General features: G+C 39.5%; 1 protein-coding gene across 3 annotated transcripts in view; it reads right to left on the bottom strand.

Annotated features, from left to right (window-relative positions):
- Positions 1-25,384, bottom strand: part of Cdkl5 (cyclin dependent kinase like 5) — a 190,573-nt gene that overhangs the window by 148,749 nt on the left and 16,440 nt on the right. The window contains exon 1 of one of the 3 annotated variants that reach the window (XM_059251399.1): positions 25,144-25,310. The exons of the other annotated variants lie outside the window; for them this stretch is intronic. The gene's annotated coding sequence lies outside the window, so the exon portion shown is untranslated. Of the gene's footprint in view, positions 1-25,143; positions 25,311-25,384 lie in introns of those variants that run through there. 3 annotated transcript variants of the gene reach the window in all.

Raw genomic sequence — 25,384 nt, 5'->3', positions numbered from 1 at the left:
TCAAGCGTTTACCTGTTCTTAACTGACTTTTTTGGAGACAGGATGTAGGTCAGCCTAGATTTGCTATGTTGTAGCTAATGATGTGAACCCCTGATCCCCTTGCCCATGTGGGTCACGACCCCTTTGGGGGTTGCATATCAGATATTTACATTACGATTCATAACAGCAGCAAAATTAAAGTTATGAAGTAGCAATGAAATAATGTTATGGTTGGGGGTCACCACAACATGAGGAACTGTATTAAAGGGTCACAGCATTAGGAAGGGTGAGAATCACTGGCCTAGACCAAGACAGTAATTACCTTATGAGTTCATTAGAAGGTCCAGCAGATGTGGGGCTTTAAGTGGCTATTTTGAGGCAGTAATAACCAAATACCTGCAACTAGTTGAGTTAGAAATTTGAAAATTACCTGGGGAGGGGGCAAACCTTAAAGGTAGGCAAAAGAGCTGCCGATCTGTTTTCTGAATTGGTTTCAGATGATAAACTGGGTTAGTACAAAAATCTCATTGTCCTTAAGTTATCTGAGCCAATTTCTATTCTTTCAGCCAATGTCTAATCATATTATGAAGTATATGATATTTGAGAGGGGTTGTTTTGTTTTGTTTTTAGGAGTGAGTCTTACGCTGTAGATCACTATACAGCTGTGACGGTTAGTGTTAACTGTCAACCTGACAGATCTAGAATGACCTGAGGGATGGGCCTGTAAACCTGTCCATGAGGATTATCTTGATTGATCTGGGAAGACCCATCTTAACTGTGGGCAAGACTATTCCTGGGTAGGGGATCCTAGATGGTAGAAAATAGAGAAAGCTAGCTGAACACTAGCATGCATTCATCTGTTTCCTCATGCAGTGTGACAAGCTGATTCATGTTCCTGATGCCTTTCTTCACCATAGGGACTGTATCTCTCTGGAACTGTAAGCTAAAACAAATCCTTTCTTCCTTAAGTTGCTTTTTTGTCGGGGTATTTGTCACAATAACAGGAACGAAACTAAGACAGTAGTGGTCCAGGCTGGCCTCAAATTGGCAGCAATCCTCCTGCTTAAGCATACTGGGTGCTGGGATTACAGGCATGTGCCACCACACCTTGCTAAACATGTTAGGCTATCAGTATCTCTTTCATGTAAATATCTGGGTAAGCAGTTCCTGAGTTTTCCATCTAACAGTCCAAAAAAACGGCTTTCACCATTTTGTCTGCATCCCAGTCACAGAAAAAAGAGGTGGTATGCAGGGAGAGCTAAACTCCTTTCCAGTTAGGGGGAAGCAGAGAAGATGCCCCCCACATTTCTATTCATATCCTACTAGCCAAGGCTTACTCCTGTACCTGCACCTGCCTGCAGAGTAGACCAGGAAATGTAATTTTTTACCTGGATGACAAATGTCTGCTTGCCAATTACTATACTAAAAGCAAACAGATTCTGGAAGAAACTTTAAATACACCAAATAGTCTAAAACCATGTCTAAGACGTAACTCTAAAATATTTCAGTCAGTATCAACAAACATTCTTTAACAAAACTAGAAAGGATTCTCTGTGTAGGGTGGAGGTAAGGGATTAAATGAAAAGGAAATAAATTTACCCATTATGGACTGCAGGAAGGGAATCAATGCCAATTATTTCAGAACTTTCTATTTTATCATACTCTTACCCCACTCCTTTATAAGCCATCCATTTAAAACATTAGTAGGAATGGATATTATATTCACGCTGGAGAAGACAGAAGGCCAACTCAGAACATGAGCCATCTTGTGAGCATCCAAGAACAGGCAACTACTTAATTTTGCTGGCTGAATATATAAACACAGCTGAAAAAAATTATGAGGTTCTGTAATTCAAAGAGCCTCAATGTCCTCAAATTAAAATCTTTTGCAAAAGGCCATCTCCTTTTATTCACAACTTATAATGTTTAGCATTCCAGAAGGATTGCTTTGTTATTTTTAACCCCAAATCCACCAAAGACTATTCAAAGTTAATCATATTTAATTTTCTATCTGATTTCTCTCCAAAATTAGAATGTTATTACCTATGTGGAAATTGCTTGGTGGCACTGTAAAGCTTCAACGACAATGAGGGAAAAAATCAGTACATAAAATGGAGTTAAAATTACATAGTGAAGTGTATTAGGAAAAACTGATATTGATTCAAAAAAGAAAAGAAAAGTCAACTAAAATACAGCATTTTCAATTCTCCAAGTGATGATGACAGCTTATGGAAATTTTCCCAATAAATACCATAAGAACATAAGAAAATAAGGGTTTTTTTGTTTTTTTGTTTTTGCTTGTTGCTGGGGATATAACTCAGGGCCTAGTCCATGCCTGTCAAGTGTTCCAACTGCCACTGAGGTATATACCCTGGAGTCAGAAATGGAAACCATTTCCATCCACTGACGAGGGGAAACTAAAAGATATGTTCAAAATAAGAAGCTCAATATACTGGATCATTTTATGGAGAGGCTTGACAAACTGGCAACTATTTCCTCAACTTGCCTTCCCTATATGATGTACATGGAGATACAGATAACCAGTCTTGGAAAGCCTTCGTCATTACCCAGACAAATCAAATATAGAGGTACATGGCATCTTCCATATCCTCCTGATTCCCCTCTTGTCCCCTCTGTACCCAGCCCTTCCTCTGAGCCAACCACCAGGAGCCAAGGTCCTAACAACATATGCTTGGCTGTGGGCTGTGGACTCAGAGAGGCAATACCTCCCACAGACATCTCTGTAAAAAGACACATTGCAATAGCACTTTCGTGGCTGTACGTATTTAGTTTCTAAAAATTTTCTGAGTAAACCGGCATTTATCAACCTTCACCCATGCTATTAGAGGATCTATTAGTGACTACTGTTTGTTTCTCACATATTCCCAATCTAACCCTATCTATAATAGTAATAATAAAGGCAGATTACAGTAATAAATAGCCTTCTCCTACAATGCTCACAGTGGTTCCATTATCTGATTAAATCCCCATATATTCAATATTAAGCAATTAATCTGTAATCCAGCCATACTGACAGAATGAATTTACACACTGAAAGCCCCCCTTCTGTTACAGCTAATCTGACTTTTTCCAGAAATAACTAGTTTCCCTTCATCCATCTACTTCTTTTTTTTTAACATTTATTTACTTGTGTGAGTGAGTGTATGTATAGGGGGTACACATGTGGAAGTCAGAGAACTCTGGCAGGGGTCAGTTCACTCCTTCCATTATGTGGGTTCTAGGGCTTAAACTCAGGTCACCAGGCTTGGTGGCAAGCACCTTTACCCACTTAGCCATCCGGCCAGCCCTGCTCCATTATTTTTATCTTTAATTACTTCCCCACATTAAAAATGCCTATCATATAATCTAACCATATTTATTCTAAGTGGTTTTAACAAGAATAATGTGTTAACCTTTCAGTTTTTAGGTGCTATTTGAACCAATTTTTTCTTTTCAAGACTTGATAAAAGAAATGGATTAAAAATTAATAGTTTTAAATAAGTGTTCTTTAAAGTGAGGTTAAGAATTCTAAGTATAGCCAGGCGGTGGTGGTGGTGGTGGTGGTGGTGGTGGTGGTGGTGGCGGTGGTGGCGGCGGCGGCGGCGGCGGCGGCGGCGGCGGCGGCGGCGGCGGCGGCGGCGGCGGCGGCACACGCCTTTAATCCCAGCACTCGGAGGCAGAGCCCGGCGGATCTCTGAGAGTTCCAGGCCAGCCTGGGCTACAGAGTGAGTTCCAGGAAAGGCGCAAAACAACACAGAGAAACCTTGTCTTGAAAAAAAAAAAGAATTCTAACTATAAAATTATAAAAATGCAGTTGAGCTTGGTGGCACATGGCTATAATCCCAAAAGTACTCAGAAAGCTGAGACAGAAAGATCGTGAGTCCAAGGCCAGCAAAACATGAATCCATGAGAAATACTTTCTCCAAAAGATATGAGTCTGTACTAACCAACTAAATACTGAACCAGACACTGAAATATCTGGATCACTAATTCATTCTCTCTCTGTCTCTCTGTCTCTCTCTGTCTCTGTCTCTCTGTCTCTCTCTCTCTGTGTGTGGTTTGCATGTGTATATGTGTGTCATATGCATAGCCAAATGTATGTGTGTGGATGCAAAGACATGTGAAGGTGCACATGTGAGTACCTGTCTCTAGTGGCCTAAAGCTGACCTGAAGTGTCTTGTTGGATAATTATTTATTAAGGCAGGGTTTCTCAACTGAACTCAGAGCCGGCAATAAGAGTCAGTTTAGCTAGCCAGTTTGCTCCAGGGACCCTGTCTCTGACTCCTGAATTCTGGAATTGTAGGTGGCTGCCACACCTGCCTTACTTTTTAGACAGGTTCTTGGGATTCGAACTCCAATCCTCATGTTTCTGCGGCAAGTGCTTTATGCACTGAGCCACCTCCACAGCCTTAACTTTTAAGTCAACTTTTCTAAAGCTCCCTCAAGGTCTATTTGGATTCTTTTAGATTTACTTATTTTATTTTATGAATGTTTTGCCTGTGTGTATATATCCCCACATGTATGCTAGTGCCCAAGGTCAGAAGAAACCACTGGATCCTCAGTAACCAAAGTTAGGGATGGCTGTGAGCCACCATTTGGGGACTGGGAACTGAACCCTGGTCCTCAACAAGAACAACGATGCTCTCTCCAGTCCCCTCTATTTGGATCTTAACAATCATAACTGCCTAATACATTTTCATAAACATATTAAATTAAAATTACCAACTATTTCTTCCACAACTATAACACTAGGCATCCTATAGTTAGCCTACCACATTCAAGAACATAAAAAAATTCAAAATTAAAAAGACATTCTGCCATGACTAAGAACAATTAGTAAATACCAGATTTAGGTACTGATCTCTGACATACTACTTGTAATTGAGAAAATTTATTGTATATTATAAACCCTCCCTATAAAATATGTATTCAGGGTAGAGGAGAGGGCGATTGGGAGATATTCATGCTAACAAATAAGCAGAAGAATTTTTCGTTCTTTATTTAAAAGAAATCATCCTAAGATCTATTTGAAATTGCTCTATATAGAGAAGCTGAGAAGAAATAATTTTGGAAGATGGTGTTATTCTATAGAAACATGTATAAACTGTAATAAGCAGCTGTGCTTTCTGAAGTCCCATTTCCAGATCCCTTCCTCTAAGACAGCAGAAAATGTATGTTTGGGGCAGAGAGGATTCCCTTAGCTCACTGCATACATTCACAACTCAAGTAAGGCACACACAACTAATAAAATGATCCAGTAAGACACTCCCGGGAAAACAAAAAGGAGTTTACTCCACGTGGCTTCCTTTAGAATCCCTCAGTTTAGTATTGCATAGATTCACTTTATATTTCCTGTGAAGGAAATTTCTAGTTAAAACATCAGCACAGTCTGAAGAACATTCAGAACATTCTGAATTAATTAATTTAAGGTCATATTTTTTTTTACTTAGACAGGTCTCACATCCCATTCATCTGCTGATTATAATTACAGCCATCACTATTTTCTTCAAACTTGAAATCTGCAAATTGAATTCAAATACATCATGCTCTAAAATTAGAATAAAATTTTACTCTAAACTTGCTATTAAAATATTTTAATTTAGAGGAATAAAATTACTTAACTAGCTAGTTTGGTCAAAGATAAACTTTTTTTTTGAAAACTGAGCTCATCTGAGTAACATTTAAGAGTCTCTAGAAGTCTTCTGAAGTCTTAATGATGAGTCACACATACCACTGACATTCATCAAACACATATCACGTGGAAAGGGCTGCAAAAGAAAAAAGGAAAGGGGGAGAAATGTTATTGTCCTTCCACAAAACTACAGTTAGTTTTTGCTTGCCCACTCTTATAACCCCCAAATAGTCAATGGAGGCCTTACTCATCGAAAGCGTCATATGACCAAAAAATAAAACTATCACATAAGCACGTTTTAGTGCAATACGTAGCTCATCAGTCTCATGAGCTGTCATCTGCCACCCCATCTATATACTTGCATTATATTTTTGTTGAAAGGCCACAATCATGATGGCCAGGAACTCTTCCCGTGGAGATGACCCTACAGCAATAATCTGCCTTCAGTTCCCATCTGGTTCTTGATTTTTCTCTACTGTGGCATTTTTAGATAGGATCTCACTCTGTCATCCCTGGTTGGCCTGTAACTCACTATTTAGCCCAGGCTTGTGTGGAACTCGTAGCAGTCCTCCTGCATCCTTCCAAGTACAGGTTGACAGTTATGAGGCACCAAAGCATGCTCCATTGACTTGACTATGGCAGGCAACAATGGCCACAGACTTCTTTTGCTCACTAGTACGACATTGCCAGAGGACAACCTATAGTAACGCTTGATCCCTCAGATGTAAACTAAACAAATTACTAGCCAACTTGGAATTTTCCTCTGCAAACACTACCTGACATTGCCCACACTGACACACATATGCTACTTCTCTCCCTACGCAGTTTCTAGAGTTCCTGCAGTCCCTATCTCTATTGGCACCATGAAGCATTGCAAGACCAAAGCAATGTCTCCTGCAAATATGGAAACCTCCCTGGGATACCTCCTGTGGGAGACTATTAAGAATAATGACTAAAAGAATTCACTAGAGATGCCCTCTGGCTTTACTAGTGACTCCATTATTTGGAAGAAGTTTTGTAACTACTAGCAACCCTTTTATCTATAACTCCTTTACCTTCATAGTGCTCTCAAAACGAAATTTTAAACATTAAAAATATTTTACGTGATTTGTTTAAACGGCCTTTAGGGATATTTGTGGCATTATTGTTAACATTTGTGGCATCACGAGCTTTAACTCAGTCTCATGGCTGTTGAAGTCCCTAAAGAATTGGGTTTCTAGTCAATGATAATTCAGAAATGAAAATAGAACACAGTTTTATTTTTTCATTCAGAAAGAATTTCAGTTTCTAATAATGCTAACTAGGTAATTTAGACAAGCAAAAAGCTGGGCAAAACGTGAGGGCAGGGAATGAAGAAAAAAGCTACAGAGCTGAGCATGGTGACATGGGCCTAGAATCCCAGCACTCAGGAGGGTGAATTCAGCACAAGAATCCCATGTGAAATGCCAGCTTGGGCCACAAAGGAAGTCTCAGGCCAGTATACGGTTATGTAGACATAGCCAAGAGCTTCACTCAAAAAACAAAACCAATACCCGTGATCTCAAGAGATGACAGTGTCCTCTGGTTGTGCAGCTCACCATGGGACTACAGAGCAAGGTCAAGGGTGGCTTAGCCCAGGCTGGCACTGGCTTCACTGGGAGTCTACTCCATTGCCTGATACTTAGATCTGTTAAAATAGCTGAAGAGTCCCAAGAAAATGACAGCCACAACATGATGCCTTTGGGGGTTGGTACTGGCATAATATTACTGACATTTTTCTTACCTTAATTTATTTATTTTCTGCATTTTGCAAAGGAAAAGGATATGAAGTGGGTACATTTTTATTAGAAGAAAAAATTTCCCTTCCTCTATAATAATACCTTGAAGGAAAATAAAAGATACAAACTGTGGAGAAAAACAAACTATCATTACTCACAAATTACACACATAAAAAATAAAAACTAGCTTAAAAATTAGGGGGGAAATGAATGTTATCAACATAAGGGACACATAAATTAGTATTAATTTCTATATGCCAGTGATAACATTATAAAATAGAATTTTAAGTGGACAAGGTGGTACACATTTGTAATCCAAGGACTCAAGAAGTGAAGGCAGGCTAATTAGAAGTTCAATGTCATTCTTAGCCACACAGAAAGTTCGAGGCCAGCCTGGGCTACCTGTGAAAAAGATTAAAATTTATCATATACAAGCATAAAACTGTTAAAAAAAATCAACTGATTTTTTAAGACTAAAATGCATCATGCATGGTGGGCACATGCCTGTAGTCCACGCTGAAGCATAAGGACAGCTGCATAGTACCAGGCCAGCCAGGAATACATAGCAAGGCTCTGTCTTAAGATAAAATGTGGGGGGCAGAGAGATAGTTCATCGGGTAAAGACACTTGCCTCCAGGCCAGAAAATCTGAGTTTGATCCCTAGGACCTATATGGTAGGAGAGGATTCCTGTAAGTTGTCCTCTGACCACAGGCATACCATCATACATACACACAAAATAAACAAGGGGCTAGAGAGATGACTAAGTGATTAAGAACACTGACTGCTCTTCCAGAGGACCCAGGTTCAATTCCCAAAACCCACATGGCAGCTCACCACTTTCTGTAACTCTGGTTCCAGAGGATCTGACTCCTGGCATCCGTGGACATGAAGCACATAAGTGGAATACACAGGACATACATACAGGTAAAACACTCATACATTTTTTAAATGTAAAATAAATAAAATTTTAAAATTAAGTAAATAAAGTTAAATAATAAAATGAATACGATACTTTTAAAAATTAAAGGAGACTTAAAAAAAAGAAAGGATTTTCTATGCTAAAGTTTATCATTGTTAAGAATGTCAATTAGCCAGGCAGTGATGGCACATGCCTTTAGTCCCAATACTTGGGAGGCAGAGCCAGGGGGATTTCTGTGAGTTCGAGGCCAGCCTGGTCTATAGAGCGAGATCTAGGACAGGCACTAAACCTACACAGAGAAACCCTATCTCAAAAAACAAAAACAAAACAAAACAACAACAAAAAGAATGTAAACTATATTCAAGTTGACCTACACACCCAATACAATCCCAATCAATACTAGCAATGTGTTAGGGAGATTTACAGCTAATTTGAAAATGTATACAGGAAGCAAGTTGTCATGGCAAACAGGCACCCTTGTAGAAGAACAAAAGGACTTTTTCTCTAGGTTATCAAGATGTACTATAAAGCTCAGTCATGGAGGCAGTACACTGAGACAAGCAGATGAAAGAACAGAAAGGAAAGGCCAGAAATAGAACACGCATGAAATGGAGGCTGGAACTGCAGAGCAGATCTTTCCAATAAACCATGTCCATAAGGGAAAACAAAATGAAACCACCTTCAAGTCATACAAAGCATAAATATTCATTTTCTAAATCTAAAAGAAAAAACTGGTGGGTTTTTTTTGTTTTTTGTTTTTGTTTGTTTGTTTGGTTGGTTTTTCAAGTTTTCTGTGTAGCCCTGGCTGTCCTGGAACTAGCTCTGTAGACCAGGCTGGCCTTGAACTCAGAGCTACACCTGCCTCTGCCTCCAAGTGCTGGAATTAAAGCTGTGAGCCATCATGCCTGGCTGAAATCATTTTTTAAAAATTGTACTTCCAGAGATTTATCCTCAGGAGACTATCTGACAAATAGCCAAAGATTGATAGTATAGTGTTATTCATAAAAATCAACAACAAAAACCAACCTAGTATTAGTTAATGTATGATTAGATAAATGTCACATAAATAAATGAATCATCATGACTTAGCCAGACAAGGTGGCTTATACCTGTAATCTCAGCACTTGACAGACAGAGGCAGGAGGATCCGTGAGTTCAATACCAGGGCCAGCATGGGCTACATAGTGAGATCTTGTCTCAAAAAACAAATACATAAGTGTTAATCTATATTTACTGATATAGAAGAATGACCACAAACTAGTACAGGCCTGCAATCAATCCCAGCACCTGAAAGGCTGAGACAGGAAGATTGTTTCAGGAAGGTGAAGTAGGATAGGCAGAGGAATGGCCATATATCTTAAGTGAGGAGGGGGGTGCTTGTTACAGAAGATGGTACATTTTATCAAAGAACAAAAATCTTACAAAATTAAGAAATGCGCAAACTATTCCACATTTTGCTTGTTTTTTTTTTTTAAATCCCCACTAGCAACTGCCTATTTAAATGTAGAATTTTAAAACTTGGTCGACAGTATTATGCCCAGTATACGTTGTGTTTTTGTTTGGTTTGTTTTTCCATCTTTCTTTTAAGAAAGGATTTCTCAGCCAGGCACAGTGGCACACACTGTTAATCCCAGCACTAGGGAGGTTGAGGCAGGTGATCTCTGAGTTTGAGGCCAGCCTGGTCTACAGAGTGAGTTCTGGAACAGCCAGGGCTGTTACACAGAGAATCTTTGTCTTGAAAAACAAAAACATAAAAAAAAGAAAGAGAGAGAGAGAGAGAAAGAAAAGGGAGAAAGAAAGAAAGGATTCTCTATGAAACCCTGACTGGTCTGGCACTCACTATACAGACCAGGCTGGCCTCGAACCTGTGGACACTCCTCCTGCCTCTGGGCCTCTAGTGCTGGGATTCTAAGTGTTTGTACCACACCTGCTTGCACTGGATCTTATAAGACAGAAGACTAACCTTGAAATTCTAATAAAAGCCACCCGGTTTATCTTTTCTTTCTTTATAGTTGGGAGTTCTTCTCCCGAGCCCAGCAGCTAGCACACCATGCGTCTCAGAATGTGTTGCTCCAGATTTCGTGTAAAATGGATGCAGACAGGACGTTTTGTAATCACGCCAAATGAAATTGCAATCTTTACCAATTAGCTGCTTGTATAAACATTCTGTCTCTCAAATATAAAATCCACCAATTTCTAAACACACACTGACCTGGGTATACTCTCACGTGTGGAACACTGACATGTGTTTAAGATGACTTGTCTAAGAAATTTTGGTTGCAGAACTGTATAATTCCATGTACACCAAACTGAATTTAAATAAACAAATGTGAACTCATAAATATTTAAACAGAAGCATGTTTTGCTTATCTCAGTAAAGTAGGATTTAAGGCAACTCTGCTTTCCTTTTCACCTTCTCTCAAGTTCCTACATTTCCTACATAGAGGTTGTAGCATGGAGGTAGGTAGGTATCTTTACTTGTAGAAAACATTCTTTCCCTCCATAGCCCACATTCTAGACCATGTGACATCTTGGCCTCTGCCTGTGTGGCTTCTGCAAGTCCCCCAGTCCTGTCTCAACACCCAGGTTCAAGGCCTGAGCTTTGAAGGTTCAAAGTTGCCTGTTTCTGATACTGGGCCAGCAGCCTCCAGACTGGCCCAATGCTGCTCCTTTGCAGTGGTCTCCTTTCAAGTCCCAAGGATCCTGTGCCCCTAACTTACCTTCACTACTTCCAGTAGTCCTCGGGGGACTGGTTGGTTGGTTTGGTTTGGTTTGGGAGATAGTGTCATTTTGTAGCTCAGTTAGGCTTCACCTCATGATCCCCCTGCCTCAGCTCCCTCATTGCTGGATCATAGGCATGTGCCACTATCATGCCCAGTTTAATAACCCTCAGTTATGACTCTACAAGTCTCAGTTACTGTTTCTAAAATATCTCCCGAGCTGTCCTTTCCTTTGCTAACATCTATATACTCATACCCTGACACTCCAGATCCCCATTAAAGCTTTTCCCTTTTTTGTTCATCTCTCTCTTCATCAATCCTCACTCTCCTACAAAGGGCAGTTTACTATTCTCTGTCCAGGTAAGTACAGACCAGTGGGTATGGTTCTTAAATTTCAGTCTATCACAATTAATTAAAGGAGTTGTTAAAACCCAGATTTTGTAGATCAGGAGGTTTGCAATGGGTACCAAGAATCTGTACTTCTAACAAGTTTGCAGGAGGCTGCTGATACTCCTGAGCTGGGACCACACACTCTAGAAGGATTTGATATAGATCATCCTTTCCGTTTCACGAGTCCATCAAACAGTTCCCTTCACCTAGCATGTAATACAACCTTACCTAAAATCCTCTCCAATTGACCTCATATACTGTCCCTCTCACATGAAGCCTTACAGGATACCATCTCCTCTCTGTAACTTAAATCAGATATGATACAGAAGACACAGGGCACCTTACTTGTAATTCTAGTGACAATGATTGCTGCTCTTCTAAGCATTATGTGTCTCCTATCCCGACTAGATGAGATTATGAGGTTAGGAGACTTGTTCTTATCGATCATTAGATGTGGAAATGCATAAGACAGAACCTTGTAAATACCAAACCTAGCATATGTAAGGCTCGCTCTGAGTTTGGTCCCAGCACCACAAAATTAATTAATAAAAAAACATTCAAAATACCTTTATTCTTCACTTTCTTATATACTTCACATCTAAGTCCCCAAACACTTAACCACTGATATCAACGAAAAGCAAAGTACACTAGTATCACTCCCATAGCAGAGAGCAATAGGAACCCAACGTTCAATGCAACTGAATTACCAAGAGAGAAAGGAGTTTCACCAGAGCACATGGTTTGGAGATTAATCAAGATTGCCCATGGAAGAAAAGAATGCCCTTGGTGTTTGTAATGTTTAAAGGCAATTTAAACAACAGAATAGGTCTGCATTTATTTTTAGGTTTATTTGTGATTCCACAGGTCTGGGACATGTGGGGAACTAAATAGATATAAAAATCCATACATGACTAAACCTTAATCTCTTGGAATCAAAAAGAAAGCAATATAAATTAGTCTGGCTACCTTGAAAACTGTTTGGCATTAAGTCCTTGTGCTATAGCTTAGCAACTTCCCTCTTGGGTATGTAACATAGATAAGAAAGCATCTGCCCACCTTTTGCTAGCAAAATGAGAGAAGCTACCTAGATAATCACTAGCAGAAGAATGGATAGACTGTTTTATGCAATAGAAACAAGAAAAAGATTTAGGAACACTGCCTCAAATTATTGCAAACAAACCACACTCACCAAATGAGAAACAAACCCATGGAAATTAATGGTTCATGTAATTATTTCCACCTATCAATCCCAGCTCTATCTTCTCTGAGAAAATGCATGTAGTATTTATTATAAATACCTAATTTGAAATTTTTCACTGTGGTATACATCCCATCAAGTCATAACCTTCTAACATAATAGGCTTCCTTGAATCCCACTCCATAAATGGTAAAGGCCTATGCGAAAATCCTTAAACATTTAATGCAATGAAATTTGTTGCAAAAACAAATAAATTAAACCCTGTTAAAAAGGATACTAGGACAGTCACAGTGGCACACACCTGCAATCTCAACACTCAGGAAGCTGGGGCAATTGGAAATTCCATGCTACACAGAGACCTGTCTCCAAAATAAATTGGAAAGAAGCATAAGTAACATTATACAGACAGAGCAAGGTGTGTGTGTGGGGTGTGTGGGGTGTGTGTGTGTGTGTGTGTGTGTGTGTGTGTGTGTGTGTGTGTATAGTTAAAGAAAAAAAAAGTCCATGAATTTGAACAAAGGAGGGTACATGTGAGGGGATGGAGGAAGAGAAGGGAAGGGAAGGATGCCTTGATATATTGTAATTTCAAAAAGCGAGAAAAAAACCTACTATAAAAAAAAGAAATAAAGGAAAGGAAGACACCAATTTGGCTAAGGTATGAAATGTGGAGCTTTCCATCCTTCCAGCCAAACTCATTGCTGCTCCATGTTTTTTCCCTTCCCTGGTACCTACTGTTTCACATTGTTCTGTGCAATGGTAAAGCCAAAGATGCTTACAAGCTTAAAGGAAGAAATACATGTAGTAACAACACCAGGGAGCAAGGAACTAATGCATTTTCTAACCCTCCAGGTACAAGTATAGAGCCACATTCTAGACCAGCACTAGCCAAAGCAATGGTTCTCAACCTGGGGTCACCATCCATTTGGGTCACATATCAGATATTTACATTACAATTTATATCAGTAGCAAAAATTACAGTTATGAGGTAGCAGTGAAATAATTTTATGGCTGGGGGTCACCACAACATGAGGAACTGTATTAAAGGGTTGCAGCATTAGGAAGGTTGAGAACCACTGCTCTGAAAGGACATTCTGTAATAATGGCAATGTTTTACTATCTAAATTGACCAATAAATGTGGTAACCACTAGTCAAATGTTGCTATTGGCAACATGAATTGTGCCTAGTGAAGCTGAGCAACTAAATATTTTAATTTTAAGTAATTTAAGCTTAAATTTAAAGTCTAATTAAGTTATATTTAAATAGCCATATGTGGTGGCTACAGCTACCACATTTGCCAGCACACTATTATACATACTTTTACCATAATGCTTGTCATGGATATATAGTACAGCTCCCCAGTTATAAGCTTCCACTAGTTATAAGCACCATCAATTTAACAGCTCTTGAAGGGAGAACTGAAAACTATATTAAATATACATGCCAGGATTTGGACTCTTCTAGATTTCAGCAATGCTAAAACACATGGGAGAAAATACTCCTTCAGACAAAAGAAACCCAGTAACTGTTTTCTAAGCTTCTTTTTAAAGCTAAGCACCCTGTGGGAAACAACTGACTATAGCCTGTCCATGACAGAGCATAGAGAAATCAGTCAATAAAATGCTAAAGTACGTCGTTCTCAGTGGATCTCACTCTCTTTCCCATCTCCCCACACCCCTGCCTGTTATTTTAAGAACAAGAGCTTGGACTTGACTAGTTGTATTTCTAGTACCTATTGAATGGTTAGACTATGCACTAAATCCTTGGGTTGGATTGAGGGTGGGAAGAATGGTAAGGCTAAAATACATCGTGAAGACAAAGCAAAACTCGCCAACCAAATGTGGACTTGAAGAGAAAACTCCAGTACCATGAACATGAACAGAAAAAGGAAAGTCTGGAAGATAAGCCAAGTTTGGGTATAAAGCTAAACATCAGAAAAATAATATGTAGCCCCTACTCTTAAAATGATACACTGGTTATTTTAAGGCCTACAAGGATGTAACTTGCCTTCCAGAAATTGAAGTCCAGCAAAGATATGTTATGTGTTTAACCAGAATGCTGTTGAGGTCTACAGATAAAGAGTTGTGCAAAAATGACAAAAGCATATTCCAGAAGCATAAGGTTAGGGTTAGACAAGTGGTTTTCAACCTTCCTAGTGCTGTGACCCTTTACTACAGTTCTTCATATCGCCGTGACCCCCAACCATAAAGTTATTTTTGTTGTTACTTCATAACTAATTTTGCTACTGCTGAGCAGTGTCTCAGTTCCTAAGACCATCAGAAATACATTTTCTAATGGTCATGACCCACAAATTGAGAATCACTGGGTTAGAACAATAAAGTATTCCACCAACAGCAGAAGGAATAATATCATTTTTTAAAAAATCAAGACAGGGGAAGGAAGCTAGGAATGGAAGGAGCAACACTAGGAGTGTGTGTGATGGAAAGGAAAAACAGTCGAAAGGGACAGCAACTATGAAATGGCACAAAGCGGTAAGGATCTGAGGAGCTAGCCCCCAAAGTGAACTGTCATTATTCTTCTGAGCCCAGCTCAGGTCCTATCTGGATTAAGTCCTCTTGGATTCCTCCAGGCTCTAATTAACCTCTCCTCTTCATACAGTTCCACTGAACTAGTGATAAATGGGCTCACAGACAAGAACCAACTCAGGACTTTATAGACAGCAGAGTATCTTGGACATATTGAATAGAACATATTCAATTAAGTATAATTACATCAAAATATGCCCTGGCCTGAACGTATTCATAATAACAAGTTGTTTTTCTATGGCCCATCAATGAAAGCTCTATCTCAGCAAGATTAGATTGACACATATCAAAAAAAAAGTATCTTTTGCTCAGTTTTTGGGGGGCTAGAACAACCACATATGAAACATTAGGTACAAAAACTACATGTAGGAAGAACTCATAGAAAGAGCAAAAGGTTTAGTGAACTCTCCCTGAAAAGTGCTAAAAATAAAGAAATATGCAAGATGTTTCCCATGCCCAAATGAGGAAGAACGCATGGATGGTTGAAGAGGAGGAAAAGGATTCACAGTCAAATTTCAAGTGAACACAGTGATTCTCTCCAGGCGTTCTGAACACTAGTTACCTTCTGGCAAGATTCTTTTAATCAGGTTATTCATGGTTAATGGGCCTTTTGAAACGAATAAAGTGCATTACAAACACCAATTTACACTGTGCACTCAAGCCATACTGGTCTTCAGCAGGTCTAACAGACCTGATCTAACTACTACCAATCCCCCACCAACCTCTACAAAACAGGCTGAGAGCAACAGAACCTATGTTTTCACTAAAAGTTAACTCACCTTCACAGTTTTTAACCCTCCTTTGTTTTTTGATCCGGAGTCTCACTCTGTAGCCCAGGTGGCCCTGGAACTCACTTTGTAGCCCAAGCTAGCCTGTAACTTACAGTGATCTTCCTTCCTCAGCCTCTCCGGTGCTGGGATTACAAACTTGAGCCATGACTCCAAGCTTTACTTCACACTACTGCTCCCTTAAATTGAGCTATATGTTTAACATCCAAGTCAGTTGCATTTCTTCCCTAAAATTGTCAAGTCTTCTTATAACAATCATTGCATGTATTCAATTAAATAGTATGAAAACCAACTGAAAGAGAGTTACCTTTTCGGTAAAAATTACGTTGGATGCTTTGGCAAGATTCAACAAAGGTGATGAATCACTTCTAAAATGTGGCTGTCAAATTAGATATGGGTTAGATAATATTAAAAAACAGAGAACTGTGAAAACATCAACCTGTACTAAATGGTTTCTTCAATTGTCTAAATTATTGTTTCATGTTCACAAATTAAAACCAGATCTACTGTTGCAACAGGATAGATTGTGGACATAGTTCATACAATAAGATGACATGGAGATTTGGTCAGCTGAAAATAGGCTTGGATCTGCATCAACACATTGGTGAAGAAACATGCTTTAGAAGGCTGGAGAGATGGCCCAGCAGTTAAGAACACATATCACTCCTAAAAAGAAGACCTGAGTTCAGTTCCCAGCACCCAAGTTAGGCAGTTCATAACCACCTATAATTCCAGTTCCAGGGGATGTAACAACACCTTCTTCTGGCCTCCAAAGGCACCTGCAATTGCACACACACACACACACACACACACACACACACACACACACACCAAAAGCAAACAAACAAAACAAAAACACATTCCCTCTCCTCCCCTTTCACGCACACATAGTCACATAAGTAAACATTAAAAAAACAACATTATTTATAGCGATATAGTTATATATGCATTCTTAGTTATATAGAACATAAGCAACTTTAAAGATTAATTTAGCCAGGTATGGAAGTGCACATCTGGAACCTCAGCACTCAAGACTTGACTTTGCGGGTTACAAGGCAAGACTCTCTCATTCTTTCTTTGAAAAAAAATCTAATTATTGACTACAATCCATCAAATGAACAGGATTCTCACAAGACACGTTTGCTGTGGGATATTGTTCTGTATGCTGTGAATATTTGTTGCTCTGATTGGTTGATAAATAAAACCCTGATTGGCCAGTAGCCAGGCAAGAAGTATAGGCGGAGCTAGCAGACGAGGAGAATTCTGAGAAGAGGAAGGGCTGAATCAGGAGTCACCAGGAAGACACAGAGGAAGCTATATGTCAAGGCAGAACTGAGAACAGGTACCAAGCCATGTGCTAAACATAGATAAGAATTATGGGTTAATTTAAGTGTAAGAGCTAGTCGGTAATAAGCCTGAGCTAATGGCCAAGCAGTTATAATTAATATAAGCTTCTGAGTGATTATTTTATAAGCAGACCACGGGACTGTTGGGGCCTGGTTGGGACTGGAGAAACCTTCCTACTACACACGTTCTACATCCTTAGTGCTCATTCCTTCAAGGCTACACATGAAGGTCATCCTTCTTAAACAAAGGACCTCAACTGATGCTAGACCATGACTGCTTTTAAGCTCAAACCAAATTCATTGTAGAAAAAAAAAGTTTATTATTTTCTTCTTTTGATATCAATTCTCAAAACAAAATGGAGCTGGAGCTCATATCTCAGGGGTACGTATTCATCTATATGTACAGGTCCCTGGGTTTGATTCCCACCATGAAGGTAAAGGAGTACAACAAAAGGTTCTCAATAAGTTCCTGCAAATATACAACTTACAATGACAACAAGCATTTCAAATGGTAGGTTTTCCTAAAAGATCTGTGAAGAGGCTAAGCAGTTTAAGGAAAGATAAATATTAAAGATAAAATAATGTGTAAACTTGATTTGCACATTAATGACGCATCAACAAATCACCACTGTCACAGTACATTACATATAGAAGAATCACTAGTAAAACTCAGACATCCATAGAAGTCTTCTTTAAACTATCACATGGACCAAATGTAAGAACTGGAATACATGAAAACTTTACTCAACCGTTAGGACAATATAAGTGCTCAATAAATGTTTGCTGGTTTCAACAAACCCTTGAGCAGTGGTTCTCAACCTTCCTAATGCTGTGAACCTTTAATACAGTTCTTCATGTTGTGCTGACCCCCAACCATAACATTATTTTCATTGCTACTTCATTACTGTAATTTTGCTATTGTTATGAATCACAATATAAATATTTTTGTAGACAAAGGTTTGCCAAAAGGGTCACAACCCAGACATTGAGAACCACTGCACAAAACCATATCAAAATCCTAAGATAATGAAAAAAAGACAGCAAGCAAAATGAGACAATTCAGACTCATAATTACCAAATGAGCTATACAAATAAAATGGCTACCAAAATTCAACGGAGAGTGTTTATTTCCGACTAGGAAGGCCATGATTTACACTAGAAACAGGGTTTGAACTAGGTCTGAAAAAAATGGGTATGGCCAAAAATAAGAGGTAACAAAATTTGATTTAAAAGATTGAGGATGAAGACTAGAGATAAAGCAGTGGTTAGAGTATTTGTGCAGCAGTATGAGGAGGCCCTAGGTTCAATTCCTAGCACTGCAAGCAAAACCAAACCAAACCTAAAGATTACTATAGTGATAAGAATAGTATTACATCATTTCCATAGTGCTTTTAGGTTTACTATTTCAGATCCCTTGGAACTGGAATTATGGATGGTTGTGAGCCATCATATCAGTACTTCAAATCGCCACTGTCCTCTGTAAAAGTAGCCAGTATTCTCAACCACTGAGCTCTCTCTCTAGCTCCCCATCCCCCACTTAAAAAAAAACACATTAAAAAGAGAAGAGACCCAAGTACACAAAGAATCCATAGGTCTTAAAAAACAGAACTAAGAATCTTAGATTTGAGAATGTAAACTTTGGGATGGTGATATAATTTGTACACATACACAAGCAAAAAGTAAATTCATGACAATTTGTCCACATACAACTAAAAATTAGGATACTAGCAACAATTCAAAAAAAAATGGAACATTCATTTTCATTTATTTGTTCCACAAACATTTACTGTACAAATACTCTATTCTAGTCACTATACCAGATGTAAGAAATACTACAGTGAGCCAAAACAATCAGACCCTGAGCCATTTCTCCAGCCTCCATTTTTGTTAGGGTGTTTGTATTTTTAATGTAACTAGATTTATGTGATGGCTCACATGTGCACACCATGGCACACATCTGGTGGTCAAGGGGCAACCTTCAAGAATCAGTTGGTGGCAAACAACTTTACTGAGTCATCTCAGGACTCTCCCCTACCCCCACTCCTTTTTTTAAAGTACAACAAATTGGTCATTTACCCTGGCTCCTATCTTGGGAAGTCCCTTACAATATGTAGCCAAGCCTGGCCTGGAATGTCTAACCCTCCTGACTCAGCTTCCTGAGCACAAGTGTGTACAACTATGACTGACTCTAATCACTGAATTGTAATGTTCCTAGTAAGCAGATAATATATGCAGGGACAAGAGTAAAACAGGAAGAAGTGGACATACAAGGAGAATAGGAAGAGGTATATGGGAGGGTCTGAAGGGATTAAAAGAGAAAGGGGAAATGTTGTAACTAAATTATCTCAAAAATAAATTAAAATAATAAAAGTAATGAATTGTGTTTGATTTGGGGGTAGGTGAGTAGTTTGGCTGTCTATGTATCAAGATAAATCTTTAAGTCCTGATCCTCCTGCCTCCACCTCCCAAACACTGGGATTATTAATACAAGCATGTGCCACCTCAACCAGCTTTTAATATAACATTTAATAACATATTATCCACTCATTTAACAAATATGTATTCAACACCTACTGAGTTTGGAAATATAATGGTTAGCATTCTTCTACATCCCCCTGTATTCTTGGCAGATCACTCTTCAAGGACCCCACACATACAATGGAGCTAACAGCCTACTCTTACAGAAATGTGATAGAGTAAATGTAGCAAAGCAACCTTTAGAGTGTTCTATGCTCAAATGAAATGACATAGCTGAAAGACTGAAACAGTTTCAGAACAGTGGGCTAAAAAGGCAGGAAGGATGAGAAAAAAACAGAAAATCTATATACTAACCTAATGTTTCTCCTTGGATAGGAAACAGCCTTAAATATCCCTGGATCCCTTCATGTAGCAAGGCTTCAGTAAGCACAAGTGATTTCTTTTCTCTTTATCTAAGGCATGAAGTTCTAGAGCTATTTAAATAATCTACCAATGAAGAAAGAATGAACTAGTGAATATTATGTAGTCAATACTGGGCTGGGCACTTCACTGCTAGTTTTCAAAATCACCTTGAGAGGTACCTTTTTGTTACTATTGGGGTTTTTTTGAGACAAGGGTCTTATTGTATGGGCTGGCTAATATTGGCTGTGTACTATCCAACCACAGAAGCAGGTTGGATTCTGTGCTAGTTGGTTTTGGTTAACTTGACCCAGACCTAGACATACCTGGGAAGAGGGGATCTCAACTGAAAAAAAAACTGCCTCCATCAGACTGGCGATGGGCATGTGAGGCATTTTCTTGCTTGCTCAATGATGTAGGAGAGCCCAGCCTATGTGGGGCTATCCTACTGTGGGCTGTGCCATCCCTAGGCATGTGAGCCTGGGCTACATAAGAAAGGTAGCTGAGCAAGCCAGTAAGTACCATTTCTCCATGGTTTCTGCTTCAAGCTTCTGCCTTGAGTCCCTGTCTTGACTTCCCTCGATGGACTATAACCTAGGAACTAAAATAAACCCTTTCTTCCCCAAGTTGCTTTTGCTCAGAATAGTAGAATAAATAGCTGGACAAACACAGATTTACCTTTCTCCCTACATTAAAATTCAATGAAATAAGCAAAAGAAATCCAGTGTGGAGCTGAAAATCTAACTGTACCATACATATCAGTGAAGAATTACAAGAAGCTGTAAAAAAGGGAGTAATATGGAATAGATTAAAAACCATCAACAAAGTTCAAGAACCCAAAGCTTTGTGTGAAGAAAAGAGGCATGCTCTCAGAAGATACATTTTCCCAAAAGAACCTATGAAAGGTAATACAATTAGAGGCAGCAGGGACTAAGAAAAGGAAAGAAGCAAGCAAGCCACAGGACTGCAGAGCTGGGAACACCACTGCCACTGTCCTTCCCTATTCTCTTTCAGTAGGACTAATGCATTAGCATTTACCAGTCCTGCTTCTCTAAAATAACATCCGGGACCAGGAATATTCCTCAGTAGTGGTGATGCCTTAGAACTGGAACAAGACACTAACTGTACCTTCCCTGAGGAATGGGAGTCCTACAACCCTACCAACTGAAGAAAGCAACCAATTGAAGGAAGCAACCCACATGCTCTACAAAAACAAGCAAAGGAAAGAACTAGCAAAAACAATTTTGCTCAAGGCATGGTGGTGCTTGTCTATCTAGCACTCAGGAGGCATAAACAGGAGGATCGTGACTTCAAGACTAGCCTTATCCACATAGACTACATGAGACCCTGTCTCAAACTAACATCGGGAGAGGGAGACAAGTAGATCTCTGTGACTTTGGGGCCAGCTTGGACTACACTATGGGCTCCTGACTAGCCAGGGTTAAACAGTGAAACCCTGTTTCAAAAAGGCACAAAAAAGTGGGGTCAAATAAGAGCCCATGAGAGAGTCAGAAAAATAAATATAAAGAAGGACATGGAGAACATAGATGCCAGTCTTGGAGTATACAGTGATTGTCAAATACAACTGAAATGCCAAGTAACATTAGGCTGAAATGGGTCTACTAGATGGAACATACAAGTCACTAGTGATCTCAGAAAAAAATAATGTAAGTGGTAATGGAGGTGGGAAGTTAGGAAGCAACAGCTCAAGCTTGAGAAGTGAGTAAAAAAATGGATAGACTGTGTACTGACCACTCTTTCAGCATTTAGTTGAGAAGGTTAGGAAGCAGGAAGAGAAGTGGACGTGTGGTTTTTCTTTTCTTTTATAAGAAGTAGAGTCTTTTTTAAAAAATTAGAGGTGTGTATGTGTGTGTGCGTGTGTGTGTGTGTGTGTGTGTGTGTGTGTGTGTGTGTTGTACATGCACATGAGTATAGTTGTATACACAGGCCAGAAGAAGGTATCAGATCCCCTGGAGTTGGAGCGACTGGAAGTCAATCATGTGGACTCTGGGAACCTACCTGGGATCCTCTGCGATAGCAGTAGGTGCTTATAACTACTGAGCCTTCTCACCAGTTCTCAGGAAAGGTATTCTAGGAGGAGATCCTTAGGAATAAGAATATGGACAGAGAAAACAGAAGAGACAAAAGTGGAACTAAGGATTCAACAAGGTTACTCAACCTCAGCACTACCGACATTTAAGACGAGGTAATTCTGTTATGGGCAGTTAGCTTGTATATCCTAGGATGTTTGCCAGCATCCTTAGCCTCTACCCTCAAGATGTCCTAAGAGCAAAACTTGCTCCTCCCCATTGAGAACTAGATAAGGAAAAAGAGAGGAAACAGGCAACTGAAAAAGACCACTGAAAGAGCTGCAGTGAAGCTGAGGCTCATGGCAAGGGCCTAGTCTCAAGCAGCAGGCAAGCATCAAGCAGTATGTCATCTAGGAAAGAGAGAAGGAAAGGGCAGGTCTAAGTAGAGAAGCTGATTTATTTGAAGATGGGCTCAGGAGCTGAAGAAAATCAGACAGAACAGTGAAGTCTCTCAGTGGAGAGAAGACAAGGTTACCACTAAGTCATCATGAACAGTGATGAGTTAGGAGCAAGTATAAAACTAGTGGGATCTATAATAATCAATGGGAAAATCAACCACTGTGGTTTGAATGTCCACTCTAAAACTTATTTCGAGATGTAGTTTGAATTGTAACAGTGTTAATAGGTGGCACCTTGCTGAGTGTGGTAGCCTGCACTTTTAATCCCAACATTATGGAGACAGAGGCCAGTAGATCTTCATGAATTCAAGTCTAGCCTGATTTACATAGTTCTAGGACAGCCAGCCCTCCACAGAGTCCCTGTCTCAAGATGACAAGAAATTTGCTACAGTCAGTACTCTTGTTACTGCCCATCCTGCTGCCCCTCACAGTATACTCAATAAACTTTTACTTTCTTTATTTTTTTTTTTAAAAAAAAAGGTGCTAAGAAGTCACCAGGAAGAGGAAAACTTTGAATATCAAAGTAGTAAAGAGCATTCGGGCTGGAGCGATGGCTCAGCTGGTAAAGCATTTGCCTCCTAAGCATGAGGACCTGAGTTCAATCCCCAGAACCCAAGTTCCCTAGTTTAAAAATACGGGCATAAGGGTGTACCCTGGAAAGGGGAAATAGATGGATCCTTAGGACTTGCCAGTCAGCCTAGCTAAGCTCCATGCCAATGAGAGATCCATCTAAGGAAAAAAAAGCTGTGTCAGGGATGGGGGAGCAAAAAAGGTAAAAACACTTACCACAAAGCCCACGACCTGAGTTCAACATCCAAAACACAAATAAAGGTGGACGGAGAGAGCCAACACCATAAAGCTGTCCTCAAACCTCCACATGTGTGCAGCATGGCATGCGCCTACACACACACACACACACACACACACACACATACACCACACACCATATAGTTATAATAAAAACAAATAAATAGAATTTGTTTTAAAAGTCAAGGTGAGAAAAGGAAAAAGAGAAAAAAAAGTCAAGGTAAATAGTTAATGAGGAAATGATATTCATTGTTGTCCTCTGCCCTCCACAAACATCATCAGGCATCACATGTACCTGCAGCTAAATACACACACACACACACACACACACACACACACACACACACACACACACACACAGGGGTTGGGGGGGAGGAAGAGAGAGAGAGAGGGAGGGCGGGAGAGAGGGAGGGAGGGAGGGAGGGAGAGTATACAATGAAGTTCTAACATCTAAATAATAGCTCCAGAAAGGGAAAATGGAAGAGAAACAATATTTTAAAGATCACAAACACAACTGAGAATATCTAGAGTCCTCAGACTGATGGAATATATCAAATAAGCGCAAAATAAATAAGAACAAATCCATGGCTAAAGATAGAGCACAGAAACTGCAGACCCCCCCCCCAAAAAAAAAGGCTTCAAAGGAGGCCCAAGAGAAAAGATAATGATCTGCCTACTAGGAAACTACAAATGAACTAACTACAGACTTCTCATTAACAAGACTTGTCAAAACACAAGAGGCTCACATAATCGATGTACCCAGGGAAAACAATTGTCAACCTGAAATTTATGTCCTGTTTAGCAATCATTTGAGAGAAAACATGAAGCAGGGACATTTTCAGAAACATTAAGAACAGATTTACTACTAATGGACAGTTACTGAAAGAACTACTTAAGAACATTACTACTGAGACAGAATGCGGAGTTCTCTGAAGAGCCTGCAGACAGCTTGACCTTGACTGTGTAGAACACTGGGATTCTGGAGAGATGGTATGTTTCAGGTCAAGAAGCAAATTATTTTGGGTTACTATTTGTCCTTTTTTAATAGCCTGCTTGTGACCTAAAACTTCTGGACTTTTAGATAAAACTCTTATAATACATCACTAAGCTTACCATGCCTGGTCCCCTCAACACTAAAGCAGATACTGTAAGAAATACATCTAAGGCTTACAATTTCCCCCCACCTACCTGGGGACCCCATCCATGTGCTTTACAAGCAAATCAATTCATAAGCTTCTTTTCTATGGCTCTAAAAGTTCATGTACTCTTTTCTATGGCAGAACAAGACATTCAGAGTAACATGAATATGTTACTCACATTTGGCTCCTTTCAATAAAGCTTGTATGTTGACAGAAGGAAATAGAGCCAACAAGAAGAAATGGGGTGAATGAAGAATGATGAGCAAAGAAATATGAAGAACATACGGGTGAATAACTCTTCACTACTTTTATAAGCTTAAGGTACTTAAATTGAAGTAAAATTAACATATAAGAAACACTATCATGGAAGATGCCACCAGAGTTAGGAATAACCATTCTAAAATCTCAGTCTTATTTAGAATAGGAATAAAAATTAAATTCAGGTTTAACTAAATCTGTTAAAATCTTAAGAGTAACCACATTTCTGACCCAAGATAGAGCAAACAGTTGGCTCAAAAAGTAAAGGGCTGGGGAGATGGGAGACAACATGGTGTTTACCTGGAGTAGACCGCAAGGGAACAGCAGAGGAGGAGTTTGAAGTGAGTGGTATAGTTGGTGAAGGCTGACGCGGCTAGCTGAAAGGCCAGTGTGAAACTACTGGGGGCTGCAGAGTATGGGGAGCCCCAATCTTCTGCAGGATCTTGAGCCTCTAGCAACCAACCCCCTCCCATACCCCACAGGCACTGAGGCAAAGGAAGAGCCTTAAGGTTTTCCCCATTGTGATGCATAGCAGCAGTGT

Source organism: Peromyscus eremicus, chromosome X (assembly GCF_949786415.1).
Source record: "Peromyscus eremicus chromosome X, PerEre_H2_v1, whole genome shotgun sequence".
Lineage (NCBI taxonomy): Eukaryota > Metazoa > Chordata > Mammalia > Rodentia > Cricetidae > Peromyscus > Peromyscus eremicus.
The sequence above is the reverse complement of the archived record's forward strand: the minus strand, read 5'-3'. Positions and strand labels throughout refer to the sequence as shown.